This window comes from Larus michahellis, chromosome 6 (assembly GCF_964199755.1).
Source record: "Larus michahellis chromosome 6, bLarMic1.1, whole genome shotgun sequence".
NCBI classification, from domain to species: domain Eukaryota; kingdom Metazoa; phylum Chordata; class Aves; order Charadriiformes; family Laridae; genus Larus; species Larus michahellis.
The window spans coordinates 53,006,178-53,030,408 of record NC_133901.1 but is presented as its reverse complement, the minus strand read 5'-3'; the positions used below and the strand labels follow the sequence as shown (position 1 = coordinate 53,030,408).

Genomic DNA, 24,231 nt, shown 5'->3' with positions numbered 1-24,231 from the left:
ACACACCACATACCTTGCACAAGGTGGAAAATGAAGAACCAAGTAACAAATGCACACGCATAAGTTTTGCAATGATTCTCTTTCAAAATAGACATTTTCCTGCTTTTTATCAATAAAGTTCTTATTGAGAGGATTTCACTTAATCCACCTTCCTACTCTTACACCTCAGTTTTTCTACACTCTAAAATATCGTCACACAATGCCAGTCTACAAGCTACGGCCGTTCCACTACAAAAAAATACTAGCATATAATAGTCATTCACGAAGCATTAAGGTATTGTTTGTTAATGCCAAAGAGACAATAAAAGAAATTGCCACAAAGCACAGGAAAAAAAACACATGGGACTGTACATTTCTATTTATCTTCTACACACTCATCTTACCTAAAACAGTCAGATAACTGCCCTCACCCCTGGCACTTTTAGCGTTACTCAGTTTTATCTCCCCTTTACTAAAGCAGCTGGTCACAGAAGAAAATTATCCACAGGCTTACTGGTCTTATCCACTTGGTTTAGGCCCTGCCTGGCAATTAGGTAAAACACACATTATGGACACCTGCAGCTCTAAACCTGTAACATGGGAAGCTGAAGTACAACAAAACTAAGATTCAGAAAACAGAAGAATGAGAAGATACATTAAAACATACAGCACAGTCTAAAAATCAGCCTTCCAGTAGCCTGAAGGCAAGGAATGAAAGAAGCATGAATGAATGCATGCTATCAGCTCCATGAAAATACATGAATATTCTTGCTTATCTACCATTCCTTCAGCCATCTCCCTCTCCTCTAAGGAAGCAGGGAAGTCTGCCCATTTGTGCCAGGGAAGATGAAACCTCACACTTCATCATCGGTATTGCTTCATCATGTATATTCTTCATCATCAATACTAAACACTTGGTGCTACCCAGATTTCCTGGTTTCTGGAATATATTTTTTTAAAAGGTACGTATTCTGAACACGAAGCAATCTCTAGAGAGAGCCACCAACAGAAGCATTTAAAACATCCTGAAAAGTTTAGTAAGAGTTATGAAGTTTAAGATTCAACTGAACTTTATCTGAGGCTTAAGAGTTGATTTTGGTGATAGTAAAATCAGCCCCGGTTACCCAAATCAGCGACAAATAAGACAGCAGCACATACAACCTCCCAGCACTTCTCATGGTCAAGTCAGCTACTGTAACGTGACCAGTAAGTCAACACAGCTGCTCTGGAATACCAGTGCACCCTCCCTCTCTGGGAAGTCCTCATCTGTGGCCAATAGCACTTACTTAACATAGATATCCTCACCAAGTTATAAATCATTTCTGATCAATATTTTCCTTCCTCTTTAAAATAGATTTTAGATTCAGGTGCCAGTAGGATGTAACTGAAGAGGCAGATAGACTGCACCATGCAATATTAAACAGCCTGTAAACTGAAGATTCTCACCCCACCTTTCCTCTCTATTTTTTTAATGGACTCCTGAACTGTGACTTTAATCACAAAAAAAATTAATAGGTACCATTTTTCTAGAACAAGCATTTTCAGAATGAAAAGTGCTACATCTACAAAAAAACCCCTGTCATTCTGCTGTGCTACATTTCATAGGAGAGTATCTCTCCAGCTTCTTCAGTGTAATGTCACACAAAGCTCCACTACAGATGGATCCATGATGAATCCTATTATCACAATATATGAAGTAACACTTTGCCAACTGTCTCTTGCAGGTCAGTTTTGCCACAGAAATCATAAACCAGAATGGTTCCATCAAAAGAAAACTTGTGTAATTCTACAGTTTGGCAAAGAAGCTGTTATGACAGCAGATTAAAAGACTATTCTTAGCAAAACTCTCTTTTTCAGAAATAATAGGATAAGGCAAAGATCTTCCAATTCCTTAATCCCTTTTAAAATAAAAGATTATGCAAAAGGACAGTAGGTGGGGAGAAAATCAAAATAAACATTTTTTAAAAGACAAAATATTCAGGTTTATGGCAGGACATTATTTGTCACTCCAATTTTTTTTTTTAAACAATGTTCTTAAAATCTGGAATCAGTGAAAATTCAGTGAAGGAAGACTTCAAAAAGCTGTCCCATTTTAATTGTGTCAGAAATGCAATCTGATGCATGCAGCTGGACCCAGAAAACAGGTTAAAAATCTCACTTAAACTATAATCTTGCCAAATGACTGGGAAGAAAGCATTCAAGGGAATGCTATTCCTTATTGTTTTATATACCTCCCTTTTGTGCAGAATCATATGCCATGGCCCATTCAATTTATTCAGGTACTTGAATAAGCTTAACCATAATCTAACTTGAAATTCACAAGAAGAGAATAAATTTTTTATTCTGGCACTATACAGTTTCAGCTAACTTCCTAAGGGACTGTTAATTCTAACCGTACCACAAAAATTTGCCTGCATACGCTAGTCCTCTGCCCATCAAATGATCACTGGCAAAGCAGTCATATAGAATAAATAGGCAAACCATCAGCAAAGTAAATCAGTAAATATGACTCAGAGTGCTTCAATAAGATCTGCACACAGACGCGAAATCCCATTCCAGGATTACTCTGGGGTAGGAGGAAACACTTGTTCTTTAACCTCTTCTTGTAGGGGAAGATGAAGGATATGGTAGCTAAATGTTTCAGCAGAAGAAACAGATCAGAAGATTCTCTAATTTTTTTAAAGGGCACAAACAAACAAAAGATACCAAGTGACCTAAAATACTCATTAAATATCAGTGATGAAGAGGACAATAGCTACAGGACATTAGAGGAAGTAAGGAGTTGCATAACAGCTCAGAAAAGAAGTTTTCAGGATGTTTTAAGACTACACTAAAGAATCACATCAATAGTTCCACAAAAAATAAATAAATCTTAAAACACTTTAACTTTAAATCCCAGTTACAAAAACTTAGAATCCAATTATGAATGTGCTACTTTCCCTAATTCATGCATTTATCTGTTAAGTACAAGCAGATTAATGCGCTATGAAATCCTGTCTAAAGTATTTGGCACAAAATACCTCAGTAATAAGAGCTTTAGAATGGAACAAAAACCTCCAAAACATATTACAACCTAAGCACTGGCAAGTCCTTCACAGATATCTCCTGTAACACAGTATGGTACTTTGCACAATAATTTACTGGGAGTGGGGTGGGAAGGAAGGCACTACGTTTCAAAATAAAGGCTTTACTTTCTAGGTAGTTTGTAGGGAACCACACCAATCTACCAGATTCATTACTAACAGCAATAGTCTGCTCTGTTGTCCCGTTTCTCTTAGACTTCAGTAGTGCCTGATGCTCTGTTCTAGCAAAAAAAAAAAAAATTCCTAAGACAGAAGGTTTGAGAAGAGTTTGAGAATGCCCATTCTTTAAACAAAAAACCCTTCAGAAGCACTGCTGCGCACTGTACGCTAGTGCTAGTGGCTATGCACACGAAGGGCTGTGATAGGAAATTTTCTGAAGAAAACTAAGAAAGAATTCAAATAAGCTAAAAGATGGGGAGAACAAAGTAGCTCTAGTCACATTAAGATTTTCCAATTTCCCCACAATGCCACACTAATATTAATGAAACCCTTTTATGTCCAACATAATCTTATTAGAAACTGAACTGTCTTTCTTTTCCCCATCTCGACATATAAGTGGCACAAGACTCTTGCAATGCTTCAATTTAAAAAACAGCAAAAGAAACCCTAGCTATTGTTCAACAAGGAGGAGTTTTGCATTGCAGCAACCGTGCAAATGAAAGCCACTCGCTGTTGGAAGGCTTCACAGCTCATTAAATGAACCGCTGCCACACACAAGGACCTTCCGCTACTGTGTATCTCCTGAGTATTCACTTTTGGCACTAAATGAAACAAGTGAACCGAGCCCACACCTTTCTAATAAAGCTTTTTAGGATATCATGTTACTACCCTTCCTACTTTGAAGGTGACCAGAATGTTTCTCACCATCCAAAACATTCACACAATGAACAATCCAGAATTTATCACGATTTATGCTGAGCAGTATGTCAACCACTGCATTTGTTTCTACGGGTTCCATAATAAAACTTAAAATTGGGATTACAGATTCAAAACTACATTTGTACTTTCATACCCGAGATCCTGCAAGTAAGCATCATACCTACTGTTAACCTCGCTCCAACAGGCATTAAAGCTGTTAAAGAATACATCTAGGGCTTGCAATGATGTGCCATCCCCAACATCAGATTCCACACACAACTCAAGGACAGAGTCCCACACGAGCAGCTGTATTTGCATATTTAACTACCTACAGGTTCAACCCCCAGGACAGCTGCTTTGCTAAGATACAAAACAGTCTCTCTGGGTTGTACCTTTCTATTCTGCTCACCTCCCTTTCCCGAAGGTTTCTGGTTAACTTTACTAAATGGAAAAATATGAAAGAACTAACAGAAACAAATGAGCTGCAGGATGCTGTCTTCTCAAGGCAGCACAAGCACTAAGGACAACAGCACAGAAAAATTTATGGATCTGCCGTGGCATTTTTTTCTTTCTCCCAGCTGCTATTAGTCCTACCACCTCTCTGCAGTCATGACCTGCTATTGTGATCAATTGGAAATCAGAGCTGGTTTGCTCCCTGAAGCCACTTTCTGGAGAAACCACACTCCAGCTAAGAGTAAGGAACCCTCACCCACCCAGCAGAAGATCAAAGCCCTGCAGAAGCAGCTGCCAACACACTCCTCCGCCACAGAAAGCAAGACCTGGACAAACTTCAGCTGGCTACCAGGCTGCTTACTGCAGGCTGTTCCTTTGGAGATGGGTTTTTACATTCACCACAGTGATCACAGGCATGATAGGTACTATAACCTTATTTTTTGTCCTTTATGCTAGCCTGCAAGCACTTCTGGCCTAATCAACTGGAAAGTTCAGTGCAGGACAAAAAAATGCCAGTATTACCACCAGCAGACTTGAATGAAGATGCTTATCACATCTCACTACTTTTCCCTCCACAACTTCTAAATGCAGTTCTGAGCAGCCTTGTTTATCTACATCACTGTGCCTTTCTCTTGCCAACTTCCTCAAGCTACTTTGAAAATAAAATTTAAAAAAATTTATGAACAGCAGAATCATAATATGGCTTGAAAGCAACCTCTGGAGATCATCTACCTGCTCAAAACAGGTAGAACTTCAAATTTGTATTCATATTGGGCTACTCTGGACCTTGTCCAATCGACAGTCTCCATGGATGGAAATTCTGAGGCCCCTCTGGGCTCTTGGTGCTGCACCCGCCCACTCCCATGCATCGAGACATCAGGTAGGACATGATGTCCACCATGTCCTACTGAAATTTCCATTCTTATGTCTTGTGACCATTGACTCATCTTCTCACTGTACACTTCTGAGGTGAAAGTGGCTCCATCATCTTTACAACCCCTTACTTAAAGATGGCTAAATACAGCAATGACATTTTCCATTAACTTTCTCTTCCCCAGGTCACAAACCCAGTCCCTCCTCCACTCTCAGGTGCTCCAGCCCCCAACTGTCTGAGCTGGACAGTGCTGGACTCCCTCCAGTTTGTCTCTCTCTGTGGATATGTGTGATCTACTGTGCAACACTGCAGCTGGAGCTCCACAGCTGCCCCACAGATGGGAACAGTTCCTCCCTCTGGCCAGGCTCTTTCTAATGCAGCCTGGTAATTAGCCTCGAGGGCTACAGAGGCACACTGCTGATTGCTGGTCAGCTTCTCATTCATCAGAAGCCCCAGGTCCTCTTCTGCAAGAGTTGCTGCCCAGTCAGGGGCTCCCAGCAATCGACAGCAGAAGAATCACTTTCATTTTATGTGCCTACGTGCATACGGACACACACACTTAGAGCTGGGCACTTCCATGACTTTAAGATCACAGTGAGAAATATGATACTTGATGTTCATTCTTCTTATGTCACAACAATCAGAACACCAGAGTGGAGGCAGGTCAGGTTTTGTTCAGCAGACTAAGGTACAAGGTAAATGTTCAAATGGACACAGACTACAGTGATGGGAACACACATTTTAGCCACAGTTTGTAGTTAAAAGAGTAAATATTGAGTCAAGACATTTTCTTGCATGCTTTTAAGATCTATAGTAAAAAAAAAAAGAAAAAAGAAAAAAGCTTGGTATAATGTCAATATAATTAAGTAATGGGAGGTTGCCAAGGATTTTTTTGGTTGGTTTTCTCTCTCTTTTTTTTTTTTTAAATACTAAAAATCAATAACTACAGTGAATAGGCTATCCAGCAGCACTGCAGAATTAATGTTTGCCCTTTTTATTTATTTTAAGTGTACGCACATATGAGCACATGTACAGTATTTGCTTTGTTTGCAACACAAATGACCATTAAGTTAAAGTATATTTTCTGCCAGTCACCATTTTAGCATTAGCCTACAATATCCAACTGAGAACAATTAATAAGCATCCCGTCCGTTCACATATCAAGCAGCATTTATCCAACAATAAAAGTGACAATATGGGCAACAACTATAAGGTTTATTTTAGTACCAAGCTTACAAGCAATCAATTTGGACAGAAAAAGAACCAAGGATTAGTTTTTAATCACTGAGAGGAAAAAAGCATCTAAAGTTAAGAAGAAATGTGTTGCTATTAATTATAAGCTTGGTACACACCAAGATCATTATCTCTTCACACATAAATCAAAGAAAAACGCAGGTCTTAGAAAACCTTACAAAAATATTTTACAAAATAAGTAACAGTCAAGGTAACAGTACTATATAAACAGCTGGTTGGGCAGCTCTCCACGCTGATCTGATTCAACCTCAGTAACGGATCTCTTTCTCACAGTTTGATGCAGTCAGCTCCAGTCTCTTGGAGGCGTTCTCACCCAAAGGCTTTGTAAAATCTAGAGCAGAAGCAAACTGCTATTCACAGCTGGCTGTATGATAAGCTGGAGTGTTCCTTATGCTACACAGAATGGAAGAGTCTTCCAGTTCACAAAAGGAGGCTCACTACCACGTCCTTGGTGTGTTCCTTGAGCTCACACAGCAAAGCTTACATCAAGGAAATCTTAAGTTGCATTTTAAAAGCATGTAGCAATTCCGGTTGGTTTTGTTTTCTGTGACCTAATTCTTCAAATTCAAGTATTAGTTTCCCTTAATTAAAGGTTGTATCATGCATAGCTACACTTATTGCTATGTACTTCCCACGAATTTCAAGTCAACTTACTGGCAACATATTCCACCCCTCACCCAAGTCATCATGAATTTCTCAGCATCATCGTCAAATTCTTCTAGGATAGCATATTTCTTAAAAATATCACCATTCACTAAGGCAGCTACTGTTTTGCCACAGGACAAACTTGTACAGATGAATAGTACTAATAAAATTCCATTAAGTATTTGATAAATACCAACAACTTGGGAAACTACTCCGTGACCTGCATCTGCAGTCCCGTATTTTGAATAAGAGCTGGGACAGAAAGAGAGTAGGGTATTTCAAGCTTTTTTCTTGAAGGCTTCATATATTACTGAGATATAATAAGCTGGGAAAAGCTATAATAAAGGAAGTTTTGAACACAGCTGCCCCTACCGAGCAGAATAACTTAAAAGATAAATGCTGCATAATTTTGAAGTGCCACAAAAAATAAGTAAGCATTTGCACTCCTACATGTAAAATACAGCCTGAAAACAGTTATTTTTTTTTCTTCACAAACAGAGCATTTAAAGAAAGCAGAAGACACAAACAGTTATCAGCACTGTGAGGATGCATCTTCTGGCTCACAGTCCAAAGATGTCCAGATTGTTTTATTTAAGGGCCGCTATTAATACTACACATACACTTTGAAACGATTCATACAGCTAGGTGTGGAAGAGGTTGTCCATCCACATAAAGTTAATGACTCTCAACCTCTAGATCAACATTCATTACCAAATGGGTACTCATCCCCAATTCAGTTTGGGCTCTACAGTGCATGCGAGAAACCAAAATAATCATCACACTCAGAATGCTTTTCAGTAACAGCAGCTGAAGAACAAATCTGAAAACAGATCTTTAAACCAGCACTTCTCAATGTAAAAGAGGTTTGCCCATCTCCGTCACTTTAGTCTTCCAGTAACCACTACTCGATGTGTGAATACCTTCGTGCATATGCATGACCGATAGCAAGCCCCACCTAAGCAGCTTCCTTGTCTTCCAACCTTGCAATGGCATAGCGGTTTGTTCAGACACATAAGGGAATTAATCAGGCTGAAAAATAGTCCAGAAGGAAGATATTTTTTTTCCAGCTGCATCAGTTATCTCCTTGATCTATTCTGCCACACAGCAGCCAGCAAGAAAGAAGAGCAGGTAAGAGAAACTGCTTAAGCAAGGCAGCCACTGAACATGAAACTATGGTGTGATGTTATAGCAGTATAAACACTTACAATTGCTCTGAAAACTCGATGACTTTATCAACCAAGTATCTTTCACCAACACTACAGTCATCACTGTTAAAAGGAATGACTATCGCTGTGTTTTCGTACCACTATACCTTGTAATGAAGCAATGAATGCTTCTCTAAATATAGCTCATCTTTTCACAAGGATAGCCAGAAAGTGCTTTATCAAGTTTAGAGGTGAATTTCCATCTCCATTTAAACAAAGGGATTCTTGAAAGATTTGAAAACTAGATGTTCACATTCTTAAATCAAAGTAAAAATTGGTTTCAGAATCCATGTCCAAACTGGCGAATTTCACAAAAAGCAAACAACATAAGTAGCCTCAACTGAATTTTTGAAGAGCTTTCAAAAGCCAAGAGATCTTTCTGTAACATAAACAGAAGGCTGTTTCTGCAAGTTTTGAATTAAAGACTAAGCGTTTTTTTTTAAAGGAAACATTGACAGCAATAAAATACCTCTCAGCTTTATTAAAAAACCTAGGATCAAAACCAGATTGGTCTAATTTCTGAAGTGATACAGCAATGAACAATTTATTTTATATACATACACACATATATATATAAAAATAAAAATGCCTAATAAAACTATATAAACACAGAGCACTTTTTTTTCCAAGGGGGGGAGGGGATGGGATGGGAAATTATGTTTAAGCAATAGCACACCATACTTTTCATCAGACTATCAAGAAGGACACTTGTATTTGTCCAGAATACTGCATCAACCCTCAGAAATGAGGATCTGAGCATGTACCTTCTATGCATCTTTTAAACAATAAGCATTCAAACAATTTAGACAGTTGAGGAAGTATAAAGAAAGAAACCAAAAACAAATACACAGTGAACAAATAACCAGGCAGTATTATGATCTCAAATGCTGTTCCATTAGCTCATGGTTAAAAAAAACCAAACAAACTACAAACAAACAAAACATGAAATAAACACATCGATTTCAGGTAAGTAGCAGGCAGAAAATAAATTCAGTTGTTAAAAATCTCCAAACATTTGTTTATCCCTCAATATTTGCATAACAATCCACCAATGTAATAAGCTTATCTAAAGCCTTTACAAAGGAGGTTATACCTCCATGCCTGTAAAGCCAGCAAAGGCCTTGGTCCCTAAAGAGCAGAATTAAAAGTCAAAACACAAAAACCATACACAAAAAGCAATTCTGCCTCTGCCAAGAATAAGCAGGCCAAAACTACAGGACTCAGAACCACATGAGATCATCTCACTAATGTTTCTGATCTAGAAGTCTCCATAAAGCGTATGGTAGCCCACAAGATTACTTTGAATGCTCATACAAGCCAATAGTCCAAAAAGCTTGGGAACTTCTGCACTGGAAGACACCGTTAAAATTCCTTTTCAGAGTGATGACGAAACAACTTTGTACATCCTCTGCAACTCTGGATTGGTCTCCTTCAGCAAATGTTTCTCTCTCCCTTCTCCTATCCTACTTTTGCCCAGCTTTGGCCCTGACAACTGTCAAGATCTGATGAGATGCCTGCAACTCGTCTGGTCCCTGCACTGGCATCACACATTCTGCAGAACTCCACACCTGCATCCCACAATCACACTACCCTGTGTTACATGTCTTTGAATCAAGTGGGGAGAAAAGACAAGATGGCTGCCCCCACGGACTGAGATCAAAGCAGGGGACTATCTGAAATTCAACATATTTTTCTTAACTGCTATTAGAAGAATTAAGAGTTTCCTTTCATTATATACAATGAAGGCTCAAGTCAGTCGGTGAGCTCACTTCGACAATACCCTGAACCAGGTTTGGCCCAGTTCCTCTTCATGTCACAGTTCAAACTGTTTCCAAGTTATCTAATATACTGATACACCCGCAAGCACGTAATGATGCATGCCATATACTATTCTGCCCTAGAAGTGCATTTGTTGGCATCTCTAGAAGTGAGACAAGGTCTCATGTGACAATCATTGGTTAAGTCTCCACACCTGTAGGTAAAACCCAGCTGTGAGAAGCTTGCTCAATTCCACATGTACATGCCCAGGGGCAAGCAATACTTTGCTTCCCCGAACAAGCATAACACCCTTTGTGTTTATATTATCAGATAGGCCAAAGCGTGTAGGATGTTTCGATTGTCTGAAGGGCTTCAGCAAGCCTGTTCCGTACAACATTGAAATTAAAAAAACATTATTGTAGCTAGGAGGGAGGAGAAGAATTAATAATCAAGTGGCATTTTGTATTTGTAGATTATTATCAGTGCTCAGGTCAAACTTCCCTGATGGAACCGCTCCAGCAGAAAGGCATAAAGAAACCAGCTTTGGGAAGTAAAACTGGATACTGTTAAATGACAGAGAAACCAAAGAGCGGAAGAAATTCTGCAAAGAGATCACTCACTCCTTTTGCAAGAAATATAAGAATAAAAAGGCAAAAAGAGTCAAAAGATATTGCCGGGCTCCCCCCAAGCCCCTGGAGCAGCTGCATTATCCCAGAGGAGCTTTTTTGGCTCTGAGAGGCATTTTTAAGAGCAAGGTCACGAGAGTTGACCACAGCGGTGGCTCCTTCCCTGGCAGGGCTGCGTTCCCGCCTCCCCGACCGCAGACCCTTCCTCCCCCCGGAGCCGCGGGCCGGGCCTGGCCCGGCTGAGTGCCCCCACTCCCGGAGGGAGGAGGAGCCCCGCGCCGAGCCTCCTGCCACACCAACAAAGAGGCCCCCGCCATTATCCACCGAGACACCTCCAGCCCCGAGCACACACGGAAGGTCACCGCACCGCAGAGCCCCCCGTCTCCACGCAAGGCCGCGGGCCGCCCCCGGCTCCCTCCCCGCCCGCTGAAACATAAACAAAGCACCCGGGCCCGGCCCCCGCCCCCGCGGCGCGGCTGCTCACCCGCGTACCGTACCGCGCCGCCCCGCACTCCGCACCGCTCCGGCTCGGCCCCGCTCCACCCCCTACCCCCGCCGCTCCCGCGGGGCCGCGGCCCCCCGCCACCGCGCTCACCGCCTCCCGCCGCCACCTCCTGCCTCGGCCGCTGAGTAATGAGCCGGGGCCGAGCCGCGCACACGCACCGCGCTCCGCCCGCCCGCTCCCCGCCGCGGCTGCGGCTGCCCGCCCCCTCCGCTCGCCCCGCCCCGGACCCTGGGCTCCGCACCGCCTCCGCCTCGCCTCAACCGAGCGGCCGTGGCGGGCCCCCCCCCGGCCCCGAGGTGGTCCCTGCGGAGGCCGCGGCTGCCCGCGGGCCCTGTGTCGCCGGCATCGCTCTGGCTGCTCCGCGCCCTTTCCCTGGAGCGGTTCCTTTCCTGAATCGCCCCCCTTAGCCAGGCTTCCCTTCCTGCTTGCAGAAAAAAAATTGCATTTTTCAGGTCTTTGCCTTCATGCCCTCCGCCAGCGCTTTGGCACCCAACCGTGGCACTCTGGCATTCGTCTGTCTGCTGCTCCTGGCCATCTTTCACGGCCTTGGCAGCTCCAGGCTTCCCACTGCAGGCCTGGCATGGCAGCGCTTTATCTCATTATTGGGTGTCTGGAGTGTTGTAACGTTTTCATGTTCTTTATCTGTTTTGGCGCTGTTTTTCCTCTAAATCTTCAGTGCCTCTTTGTGGGATTTTGAGTTATTCATTACCATTGCCTTTGGCTGTTGGCACCTGACATGAGAACTCTCTCCTTGGTTTTTCAATACTTTGCTTGGTGTATCATTGTCCTTTTGGTTTTTTCTTCTTTTTTTTTTTTTTTTTTTTTTCTCCCCAGGAATGTCCCTGCTTAGAGGCAAAAGGAGGCCCCCTCGGTGCCTTGAAGCCATGTCAGTATGGTTGAAGCAAGCCTTTGTATGTTTTTACTACATAGTACAAAAAAGGCCTTATGAGCAGTATTTAAAAATATATAAAATCTGCCAGTTAGGCACAGGGCGCTGTAAAAATGGACATTTCACATGTCATTCATGGTCAAACATTTGAGTGGCCTATGCCACGTTTTTGAAGATGCCAAATATTATATTGAGACTGTTGCTGCTAGCAGCTTTTATCCATCTGTAATGAGCATGGATTTTTACATAGTAAAGGTGGTGTTTCATGATATTCCAGTTTTGCCCGCTATCTTGGTGTTAAAAGCTTCATTTCCATAAAACTGTCCATATACTACTCACATGCCCATTTTAGTGAGATCTCTGCTCTCTCTGGCCTTAAAATTATCACTTGATTTAAGCAAGCCCATTTTCACTCCGTATGTTAGAAGTGATTCTTCTAGAGATCCCCACAGACAGATACGTGATGCTTCCTTTATATTTATACAAAAACCCCAAAACAAAACTATCACCCAGACTCCATCCCCAGCCCTCTATAGATGCCACTGGGCTCCAAGGGTGGTTCTAAGGCACACCTCACACCTCACCTCTGATTATTTCCATGGGACAGCCCCAGAACTCAATTAGCCAGTTTTTAGCTTTGAGGCTTTTTCTTGTTGCAGAATGTTCAATCACAGCCAGACATTGCATTCTCTTCCATGTTTATGTATGCCAAAGGCAAAGCTGGGGCAGAAGGGGCAATATGAATCCCCAAAATACACTGTAGACAAAATTTAATCTGGGTAGGTCACATTCATCTTCATCAGCAGATGAAACTAGCCCTGCTCATTTTGGCTGATACAGGTGATGGCACCTTCAGATGTTTCTTTCTATTGGCAAATAGAGCTCCAGTGTTAACCTCTGGTCTCCTCTGCACAGCAAGAAACAGGGGGGGACATAACGTTCAGCCAGGTCAGTTATTTCCAACAAGACCCGTGGCCTTACAGGTCACTGATGTTACTCCTGATCTTTTTGGGAGAGCTATCGTTCCTGATCATCCCATTTGAAGTAAGACTGCATTGAGGTTCTCAAGCGAAGATGAACAACAGTCCCTTTAAAGTATAAAATGGTGTTTTGCGTAGGATCCAGATTTGTCACATTTCTTTTTCAGGGCACAATAAAATTCTCATTAAGATTTTATAGTTTACAAAGTTGATGCTTTTAAACGGAGATGTATTTCTAAGTGTCTTTTTAAAACTAGTCCTCACAACCTTGTACGCCATCATCATCTATTGCTGTCTTGCATGTAGAGCTGATAAGCAACAGAAATAATGATGCAAAAATTACACAAAAAGATCAGAGTAGTGTTATTGCAAAGCATGCTGAAGGAACATTATATATTTTAATAGGGGCTCCAAAATATGTAAAGATTTTATGAAGGAAAATTGTCAAAGGAAGATAAGAATTTCATACTGTAAATTTGCTACTTACCAATATAATGGTTTAAAAAACTAAAGATAATATGATAGTTAGGCTGTAAGGTTCCTGTACACTATGCAAAATTTACAAGACATTGTAATAACACCTCTCTAAGTAAGGACAAAGGTTTCTTTGATTGTGTGTGTGATCAGATTTGCAAAACCAAGTCCCTGTATAAGAAAATAAAACTTTAAGAATGTCATTGAGCATCGCTATAGTATTGTTTTCAAAACTGCTTTGCAGATGTATTTTGTTACAAGCATAATGGCTATACTTATATATTGCATATGTCTGGGTGGAAACTTTTTCTGGATTTTCCTGACTGATATCCAAGAAAATACAAAACTAAAGTGCTGATATCCATGAAAGTAAGCAGGTATTTTGCAACGGACTTTAATAAAACCAGCATTTTTCTGTGGACCTCTTAACGGATTAGGAGGATACAGAAGAGAGCACAAGTACGGATGTGCTACAACAGAACGTATAGGCCAGCATACAGGAGATTCCTATTTGTTTATAGAGGATCAGTAGCAGAAGGGGGAAAAAAGTTTTGCAGAACAATACAAAGAGAGCAGACTACAGCAGGAAGCATGGCTGCCTGGCAGGGGGCAAGGTCTTGGCAGCAAGGGCTCTCCCACTGCGGCCCTGCCGAGGCCACAGAACAACATAACTTGACAGGATTGTTGGTGACAGGTTTGACGCTAAAGGTGCATGGTGGCCCATGAGAAAGTCTGAAAGCTGATAAGGGTCTGTTTGGCAAAATAATGGAATCACCAACCTCAGAACTTGAATTTTTCTTTACAAAAAAATTTTATATATAAGGAGAATCTGATGAGTAGTTTTATTTAATAACAGAAACTCCAAAATTAGGTTAATGAACAATCTGAAGCATGAAAATAATTGTCTGCATATATGTAATTGTTAATCATTCTCTTACCTCCTCAATTTCGGTGTCCATGTAGCGTTAGTCTTGGATTTGGACTGCTGCTTCAAAGTAAGCAGTTGTTGAATGTTCAATAAGTACGTTGATTAAAAAAGTGCCAGTAAAATTTGAATCATGTCAAAATACTGCAAGCTCTCGCACTCCCATACACTGGCATACAAGTCTGTTTATGCACGTCATATTAAAATGTCTAGATTCAGCAGTCACGAAATTACGTTAAAAATGTAGTTTTGTCATTTTTTAATATTTTCTTTAAGTTCTTGTCAATTACCAAACTCTTGGTAGCAAAAAAGGTTTTAACATACTGATGTTTATAAACTGCAAAGCAAACAATTCAGGCTGAAATCTTTGGAGTCAAGGCAACGGATCTGAATAGCTGATCCAGATTTTGATGTAGAAAAAATCAAAATGTCAAAAATTAGAAATGATAAAATAACAGGCACAAACATAGATGGAGTAGTCACTTTTGCCCCAAAAAATCCATAATAAAGAATAATGATTTAGTTTTGCACCAAAATGAATTAGCATAATACACCCAGTAACTCAATAGGCTTCAGCTGAGTGGGACTGCAGCGAACATGCACAAGGTGGTAACTGCTTAAACCACAATAGCTGTTTCTCAAGTAAATATCTGATTATGTCTACAGTCATTTTTAGACAAGCTGAAAATAGAAACAAGCTATTCTAGGCATGTGTTGTAACTACAAGATACCAACATTTAGATAAAGAACTGCATTTATTGATTTTTTTAAAATCTTTTTAGTTATGTATTTAAAAATACTTCTTTGCGAGAGTGGATCATCTAACCTTTCTTTTTTTAAACCATCTCCAACAGATTGCCTTGCCAAAAATTGCATTTCATGGGACTTCTCAGGCTGAGCCACCTGTGCAAACACGCAGCCACTATAATTCTGTCACTTATTTATTTTAGACGTTTATATATTATCATCACATAGGCACCTAGGTACCTTGCGGCAATGAAAGCCGCCTTCTGGAAATTAACCAAATTAACTAACCCTCTCCTCACCTCACTAATTATTTCATCATGAAGAGATCAACAGGAATTGTGGGCACTCAGGAGGCCCAGTTTTTCCACACTAAGGCTTGATAAGTCACAGCCAGGATCGACAGCCATGTCCCCCTTATGAAAACAGGTTGATAAATACTGTTTGCTAAGTGAGATATATGTGGAAAGAAAACCCAGACTTTGAAACATTTTAGAAAATTCCAGTAGTAATACAAACGTGACGTGAAATAAACAAAGCAGTTTCTTAATATCTTTTCTTAAACTTTTTTTTACCATTGGTTGTGGCACAGAAGCTGCATTTCACAAAAGAAAGTGAAATGGAAATTCGCTAGAAACTAATTACAACCACAACCCAAATTAACTGACATATGACAGCCTAAAAAAGTGTGCAAATAAACACGAACCAAGAATCACACATTCTGATTGTTGATAAATACAGCTAATGTTAAAATATTTCATCTTAATAATGAAATAGATAAAAAAGAACCTATTAAAAGAAACATTGTAACAGCTAGATTTTTTATTTAATTATGCATTGAAAAGCAGTATGAAATCAACTTCGAGTACCTAGCTGGAGGGATGTGTATTCCATCTTTGAACGGAACTAGAAACAGTCAGTAGTTGCCAAATGTTATTTTACACCTGAATTCTGACTATTAACAAATAATCATGAAGTGGGGTAAACATTTTTTTAAGTAGTAACCAAAATGAATCGAGCACTTGCTGGCTTAAGCAAACGCAAGAGAAGGCAAGCAGCCACCGTGGGGCACCATGCGACAGGTTATGTGAACATGAACATGAGGGTAGGGCCACCTTCATGGCTAAGGGATACTGAAGCTCGGTAAAAATGACATTTCTGTATGCCTTGTCAAGCACCTGTGTTCTCTGAAATGACATTAATACTATTAACCCCTTCTTTGCTGATCCTGCAAAGTTCTTTCTGAGCTGCTGTAATTTCACACGCAGCCTATTTATATTAATAGGTATACCAAGTTAGCAGGCAGCAAAGTACGTACAAGCAGTAGATATATTCAGCCAACTGGAAATTGTGGAGAGAAGTGTGTTTTAACCATTAGAAGACAGTGTTTATGGTATCACATGCCTCATATTTCTATACACTGATATTAACACAGCATAGGGTGTTCTTTATTTATACTACTACTCAATTGAAATTTTGCATGGGCAATTTTAGAAAAAGTTCTTGGGGTCTGGCATTATTTGAGGACAACATTAGACAGTGGGTTCACTGGGCTGGATTGTGGCAATATATTCTACCTAAGTCACAACCAAGTTGTTACGGTTTCTTTACTGAAATTCTTTCTTGATTGTAAATGTGTGCATCATTTCAGCTGTGGGCTTTATTTCAGCAATCTGCCAAACATACTTCTAATTTATATCTGTATCCCACTCCTGTCTTTCTAAATTGCATACTGACATGCCTGATCTCTCTTCCTGAACACCTATAAATGAAGACTTTGTATTTGGCTTTCTAAGAATAATTCCAGAGCAAAAGGCATTTCCAGGATTCAGAACAAGACCATAGGAACTTTCATATCAGCTGTTTCTCCCTTGTCATTATAAGGTGATCGTAGTTGGAGAAGCCCCTGTACCATCCTCTGTTCATGGTTTCCACTACATGGCAAGCATTGAAAGCTGACATAACTTTAGTGACCTTACACTGAACACCACCATGGATGACTCTGGTGCTGAACTCAGAGGATACTGAAGGCAAACTTTCAGTTATGTTCTCTCCCACAAGTATTCAGTGTTCTTCAGCCTTAAAATTGCTCAATGCACCTTTCTAGTGAAAAAAAAAGACTTATCAGGAGTGCCCAATTCTTGTCAGGGTTTTTTAATTTCAACTTCTAAAGGCTAACACCTCTCCCATGTTAGATAATGTGTCGTGCATTAGCTCTGAAGAGAGCTAGAAAATTACTGCATTTCAAATGAAATTGGTCACCACCAATTATCTGACAGCCTGTCTAAATGCTAGTCGAATCTAGCATTCCATATAACGATCCCAATACAAAACCTAATGACTTCTGCATGTCGTTTTGAAAAACAACTAAATATGGGGATTGTGAGCTAAATGGCAAGTAGAGGAATATAGACAATTTAGCTTTATCTCTTTTGACTTGGTATTTTATTATGAACCGACCAAGGCATTTGGAAGATAACTGATAGTGTGTGTTATGCCTATACTGCACAATACCGTGACTTAGCACTAACCAAACTACACCAGCCAGAATAAGAAGGGTAACTGCAATAGCAACGGATTCCCCATGGGTGAAACTGCACCTCTTTGTGCTAGTTTGGTGCCTGCACATACCTCTGCATTGTGGAATACTACCCTGTGATCACTTATGTCCACTCATTTTAAGATTCTGAAATTAAGATATATTTTGATCACTTCAGCTATTGCAGAGAAAAATACTCTATAGGTAAAGTGTTAATCTGATGCACACAAGTAGATCTGAATGTATGCAGGTTTCATTGTGGGGTCCAAGAACAAACCAAATATAAAATCTCTTTTCCAAGGGAGAAAAGAGATTTTTTTCCTTATAACCAGCATCCATGTCATTTCTGGGTAAAATGGCTATTTTTAATGAACTGTCCATGGAGCACCATATTCCAGAAACCTTTAAAGAAGTTTCACTCTTTCCTCAGATTAATGGCCTGAATTTACAGTTCTTACTTAGAGAGAAGCTCCGTTACAGTTTGAGAGCGTTTGGCATTAAACAGTGCCAGTTTCTACTTTATATCATGAATTACTTGTATCACACCCTCTCTTCTTCTATCCTAGAAAGATGCATTGGAGGATATATTATAGGAATACTGCCTCTCATTGAATTACTTATGGGATCAGCAGAACTGCAATCAGGTATCACAAACATGAGGTACTTGACCAATCATGTTTTATTGCCTCACATCACATCTCAAAAGAGTGTAAGAACCAGAAGCAAATTAAACAGATTGTATTAAAAGTGATATTTTAATTGGGTCTCATCCGTTCATAGAACTTTCTAAAGTTTTAGAAACTCCCAGGGGTTTGATCCAGCCTTTGCCAATTATTGTTCTTAAGGAAAACCAGTTACTGTCACCAGTGGCAGGTAAGACTTATGCTGCCTTCCTGCCCTCTTCAAACACAAACTTAAAAACAACCCCAAAAACACCTCCATTCTCAGTTTAGTGGGTTTTTTTAATTAACTTAGGAATTTTTTCTTAAAGGAAAACAGGCTGTTCAGATATGTTTGTTCATCTATTAAGTTGAAATTAATTTCCTTATGTAGATCTTTTTGTTGCATCTTGCCTACATATTGGCCTCTTCTCTTTTTCTTCAAAACTGAGATCAGGGCTGCACAAATCAAACCTGATTCCCACGAAGATACTGCTGTGAAGTACCCCTGACAGCAAAGATCAGAAAAGAGCATAGACTCACATCCCTATATTACTTTGCTAAGCTAAATATAGATGACTGGACCAATTCCAATCTGCTTAGAAATCGTTATGGAAATAAAACTTTAACTTGTATGTATACTGGGCATAGGGCTGATGCATGGAAATTCACTATAAGAAGTAGTGGTTAGGTCCTGTTATATGACCTAAAACAAAAAGGGAGATTCCCTGATTTTTCTGAAAGCTGAAGTGATCTCCGTTTAGCTCTGACAGCTCAAGCAGCTTATGATCCACTCCACGGGACTCTGACCTAAAACCAGTTAAAACTTAACAGATACACTGTGAGTCTTCTCTGTTTAACAGAAACCCCACGCCCGACCTGTGGTTGTAGTTTTGGCAGCCTGCTTGTACCACCATCAGCTGAGAAGTAAATAATAATCCTCACCTTTACATAAACTTTAAGAGCTTCCCACACTTCAGCTTCTATGGGATGAAAAGGCATTAATGTCAGAGAATAATTGGATTCTAACCCTTGCCGGTTCTCAGAAAGCTGGACAGAACATAAGGGAGATCCTAAGCCTCCATCCAGCAGTTCCTTCACTCAGATAAATAGTCTTTCATCTTGTTAACCTTCTTTCATAGTGATCTAGTTACATAAACTTTGCCACAATTACATACGTGTCATCTGTACACAGTAAAGATTCAATAGATGAACAGAATGAATGCAACTGAAGCTTTCATACTGTCTGTTTTGAGTTTATGAGTCTGAAATATTAATTTGGCTCAGACCAATATGATGTGAATAATTTTTTAAAATAGCTGTTTTCAATGACTATTTAGAATAGAGAAGGAACCATGGGTGAGAATTTGATTTCACAAATCTGGAACCAGTGTTTACACCAACAGAACTACCACAGCTTTGCACTGGGCCCATGTGTTCATGAGAAGAATGATTGGGCCTTTTCTTAAAGCAATGGATCATAAAGTATTTAGGAACCTTCATTAGTTAATCAAATCAACATTTCTACCTGATTTAATGGGAGCATATTCACATAACACATAATTTCTAGCAAAATGATTCAACAAGCCACTCGCTCCATTAACACCACAAACAGCATTATACACACATCTACTTAAATCTGGTAGCTTGAAAGGCACCACTATAAATAACTTCCTATCTCCTCCCCACTCATTACCTGGGGAAGGAGCAGCCACGAACTTCTGTGCTGCTTTTCTCCTGCTAGTATGACTGTATTGGACAATCAGGCTGAATACACCCCGAGGTGCATCAATGCTCAGGGTTCCCTTTTATCATCAGCCTTTTGCTGATCTGTTGGTATTTGGATCCCTGAATCCAAAAAATGAAAAGCAGTATCAGTCCAAATGATCACAGCAAAAGGGTCAACAAATAATCTTTATTGCACAGTTGATAAGATTTACTAGTAAATGTTGGTTTGACAATTACAAAATGTTCTTTTTGAGACATCACAAATGTAAGACTTTTCTACCTAGTTTTATTCCTGCCTGCATTCCTGGCAGACTGCCCTTCAGGTCAGATTTATGACTTCTGGACAAAGACCAAATTTAAAAAAAAAAAAGAAAAGATTTATTTTGCTGCTATAAAGAAAAGGGACCAGAGAAGGCATACAAAAAGATGGGTGATGTGCCCAGTGTGAGAATTCAGCAAGATGGATGTTTTCAGTGACATTTTGGATAAGGCAATATTGCGTTTGTCAGTGTCAGAGGAGAGAGATTTGCAGGAACTGAGATGATGAAAGCCTGAATAAATTTTGTTTAAAGACAGATAAAGAAGACCATAGCTTGTAAATTTTATTCAAAAGCACATGTCAAGATCCAAATACAGTGGAAGGGTTGACCTAGGAAGAAGACCAAACTGAACGTGAGACCCAAAGTATGGGCTAGGCGTAACAGTGGCATCATTCACAGTGACTAAGAAAGGAAAAAGGATTGAGGAATATGGAAATAAGAGTGCCTTTTTTTGGCCTTTTTGAACTTAAATGACTAGTTTGCATGAAGTTAGGCAAAGAGAGACAATGCAAGGTTTTCATTTGGACATGAAGAGAGAAATCTACAGTGGAGACATCTGTGAGGCATTGGCATAAAGATTGTAGCTGAACTTGCATTTGCAAATCACATTGCTCAGGGACAAATTATAGGGAGAAAGAGTAAACAAATGCAGCTTTGTGAAATGCTGATACAAAGCTGGGGGGAGAAAGTGAAGGATCCTCCAACTATTCCCCAGCAGAGCATTTATGGAAGACAAGAATCAGGAGTGGAGACAGTCTTACAGTCCAAAGAAGGAAAAGACATAAAGAAGAACATGATTGAGTGTCAGCTGATAAATCAAACAGTATGAGGATCTAGGGTAATGATGATTTCAGCTTCTGATGTTAAAATAATCTTGACTTGTGTCTACCATAGACATAGACAGCAAAGGAGATGGTTCCCTGATAAGAATATTTTCTTATTGTAGCTTCTGGCCTTTTGTATGATACCGTATTTTCTGTTGTGTCATCCAATTTTTGAGGGTCTTCTTTAAAAATAAAATGCTGTCTGCTGTATCTGAATAGTAACTTATATCACAAGTGGATATTTGCCATTGCAATACATAACATACGTTTTGATAATTTCTTCTGAGTTTGATTTGGTTTTGTTTTGTGGTGTTTTTTTTTTTTTAACACTTGGAAGTAAACAAATGCATTCAGCCTTTTTGGAGGCAGACGAACTTCTATTTAGCTCAAACCAGAGGAAAGCTGTTTTGAAGATGGAAAGAATAAAATAGAATGCCAGGAGAAACAGAGCTGGGAAGAATGGGGGAACAATTAATGTGAATATTGAATAATTCCAATAGAACTTTCTTTTGTTTTCTAAGGTTTTTTTTTCTTCACTTTCTTATATCCAGTTCACAGTTGCCCTGCAGCATCGCATCAGCCCCCTTTGCCCTGCTCTGAGATGCACCCTGCAATAATTAACCAGAATTTTTCACATTGAGCAATATTTAAAAAAAACAATCAAATTCCCTTCTTTCAGTTGTTTTTTTCTGCCCGGCAGACCCATCAAAATCTTATCCACATTGTTTATTGAGTCTGATGGATTTTGCAGCTCATAAAAGACACCCTCACCCCCTCAGACCATCAGTCTCTGCTCTGGTGTACTGCTTCTCTCTGGATTGGCAGGGGGCTGAAAGTGACATCAGTCCACAGGGCTTTAGATCTAATGCTCCCGTGTGCGTCAGGTAATCCAATTGAGTTCTTATATGTTGATGGACCCAGAGATTTATATTGAGCCACTTCCTAAAAGCTGACTCTTATTACCTGGCGGGTGAACTACCGAAAAAAAAAACCAAACCCAACCCAAACCCAGAAAAAAAAAAAAAAAACAGAAGGAGTGTAAACAGCCTCAGCAGACATGACGTTGCCCTCAACTTCAAACCAGGAGCTGCTAGGCTTGGCTTGCAAGCAAGAGAAGGAACCTTACTGTTTACTTGCTTAGCCACTTGCCAGACCACACAGTGCTTGGTTACAAGATATAAACAAAGCAGTAGAAAAAGGAAGAAAGAGAAAGAAAGAGCGAAAGAAAAAGAGAAGACAGAAGGAAAGAAAGAAAGAAAGAAAGAGACAGAAAAAACACCAAGAAACAGAAGTCCAAGCAAGTCCTGAATATGTTTAACGTGGCATTTACAACTATAATGATCTAAACAATCAGTATTGGGCAAAACTATAGAAGATTTTGGACTTTTCTGGATGCAGCATCTGTCCAACTTGTACAGGTAGGTTCTTACGTATTTCTCTTAATCTCATTACCAATTAAATAAGTATTTAAGCATTCATCTTCTTAGCTTTGTACAGCAGTATCTAATATTTACCCTGGGTTTTTTGTCTTTACATTAAAGCTCATTTGATTTCTCATTTCATTAGAAGGCTGCTTGCTTGTATGAAAAATGATAACACAGAGTTGGTCAGATCGTGGCCCAGAATTTCAGTGCTTAGTCCCTCCCACCCTCTTCTGGAGTGAGAAACATTCACCTATGACAGAATTTCACTAATAAAAATTCGCAGTACCTCAGCCTATTTTTATTTTCTATTGAAGGCAAAGGAATAGCAGGCACTAAATTGTTACTGCTCTTATGGCAGGGGTAAGTCTTCACAGTATAACACAGTTCACATGATTCTGAAAAGCATGTTTAAGTATGTTATTTATTCATAGATTTATACCGAGTACTATTATGTAGGAAAGAACACTGAACTCCAAACACCAGAAAGACACGTCTCTAGTGATTACAACCTGGGACTAAAGACTCTCAATTAAGAAACTGGTTTCCTATTTATTCTCCACTGCTCTCTAATGTGTTTTAAGGCAAGTCCCTGCATTACAGTTTGCAGTTTCTTAAATAAAAGCAGCCTTATTTTATGTAAGTTTTGGCATAGGCTTCATAAACATTACCGATTTAGAAATTTTTAGATGGAAATTCCAGAGGAATATAAATAATGGTAATTTACTATTTACATCTGAAGTGGATCACTAATGATAGCGAATGGCACCATCCTCAGTGAGGTGGTGAAAAAGGCACTGAGACTTCCTCAGGTGATAGAGCCAGTCACCATCAGAATCAAGATCAGAAGCTTTGGATATCTCTCTACCGCAAGGAAAGATACAACTGTGACACTTTCAGGACTCAAAAACTAGCTTTAGAGTACCTGTTTAACATATGAACAATAGGCAAACCACAGCAGCATTGACTACAGTAGGATTAGCTGCTTGAGAAGTTATGGAGAGACTTTGGGACGCCTGGACAGTATAGGCCAGTATAGCAGCAGAGTACTATCCTACACTATAGCAGTATAGGACAGTATAGTAGTTGGGGCTTCATTTTTCTTTGGCACCTGAAGAGGCTCGAGTAAAGCCTGCTCAGGTTCTTTTACATGTGTTGTGGTGCTACCTTTTAACCTCAGCATCAGCACATCATTTGACTCTTCATTCCCAGATCCTATGTCTGGAACAAGGCTGCCTCATTACAGAGAATTACATAATGCCTAAAAAAGGACATAAGCCAATAAACAGAAAAGAGAAATACTACTATGGTGCTTGAGTTCTACTGTCCCACTATTTGAGGCACCACAGCAGCAGATAGTATGTCTTTGATGCTTCGATCTTTGAAGCACTATAATGTAGATATGTATTAGATGTATTAGATTCAGTTCTAGGCCACCAGTCATTACGCTTTCTTGTAGAATGAACTTTTAATGAAGGGTGCATGAGA

At 39.8% G+C, this 24,231-nt stretch overlaps 2 protein-coding genes across 16 annotated transcripts in view; one reads left to right on the top strand and one right to left on the bottom strand.

Moving 5' to 3' along the window:
• The window catches only part of MAPK8 (mitogen-activated protein kinase 8), a 317,667-nt gene that overhangs the window by 41,246 nt on the left and 252,190 nt on the right, over positions 1-24,231 (bottom strand). For 6 of the 15 annotated variants that reach the window (XR_012587527.1, XM_074591186.1, XM_074591176.1 and 3 more), the window contains exon 1: positions 11,331-11,445. The exons of 5 other annotated variants lie outside the window; for them this stretch is intronic. The gene's annotated coding sequence lies outside the window, so the exon portion shown is untranslated. Of the gene's footprint in view, positions 1-383; positions 403-759; positions 779-11,219; positions 11,446-24,231 lie in introns of those variants that run through there. 4 more of the 15 variants (XM_074591177.1, XM_074591182.1, XM_074591180.1 and 1 more) reach the window with 4 other exon arrangements.
• Positions 21,258-24,231, top strand: part of FRMPD2 (FERM and PDZ domain containing 2) — a 57,601-nt gene continuing 54,627 nt past the window's right edge. Inside the window, exon 1 of the mRNA XM_074593049.1 lies at positions 21,258-22,740. The gene's annotated coding sequence lies outside the window, so the exon portion shown is untranslated. The remainder of the gene's footprint in view (positions 22,741-24,231) is intronic.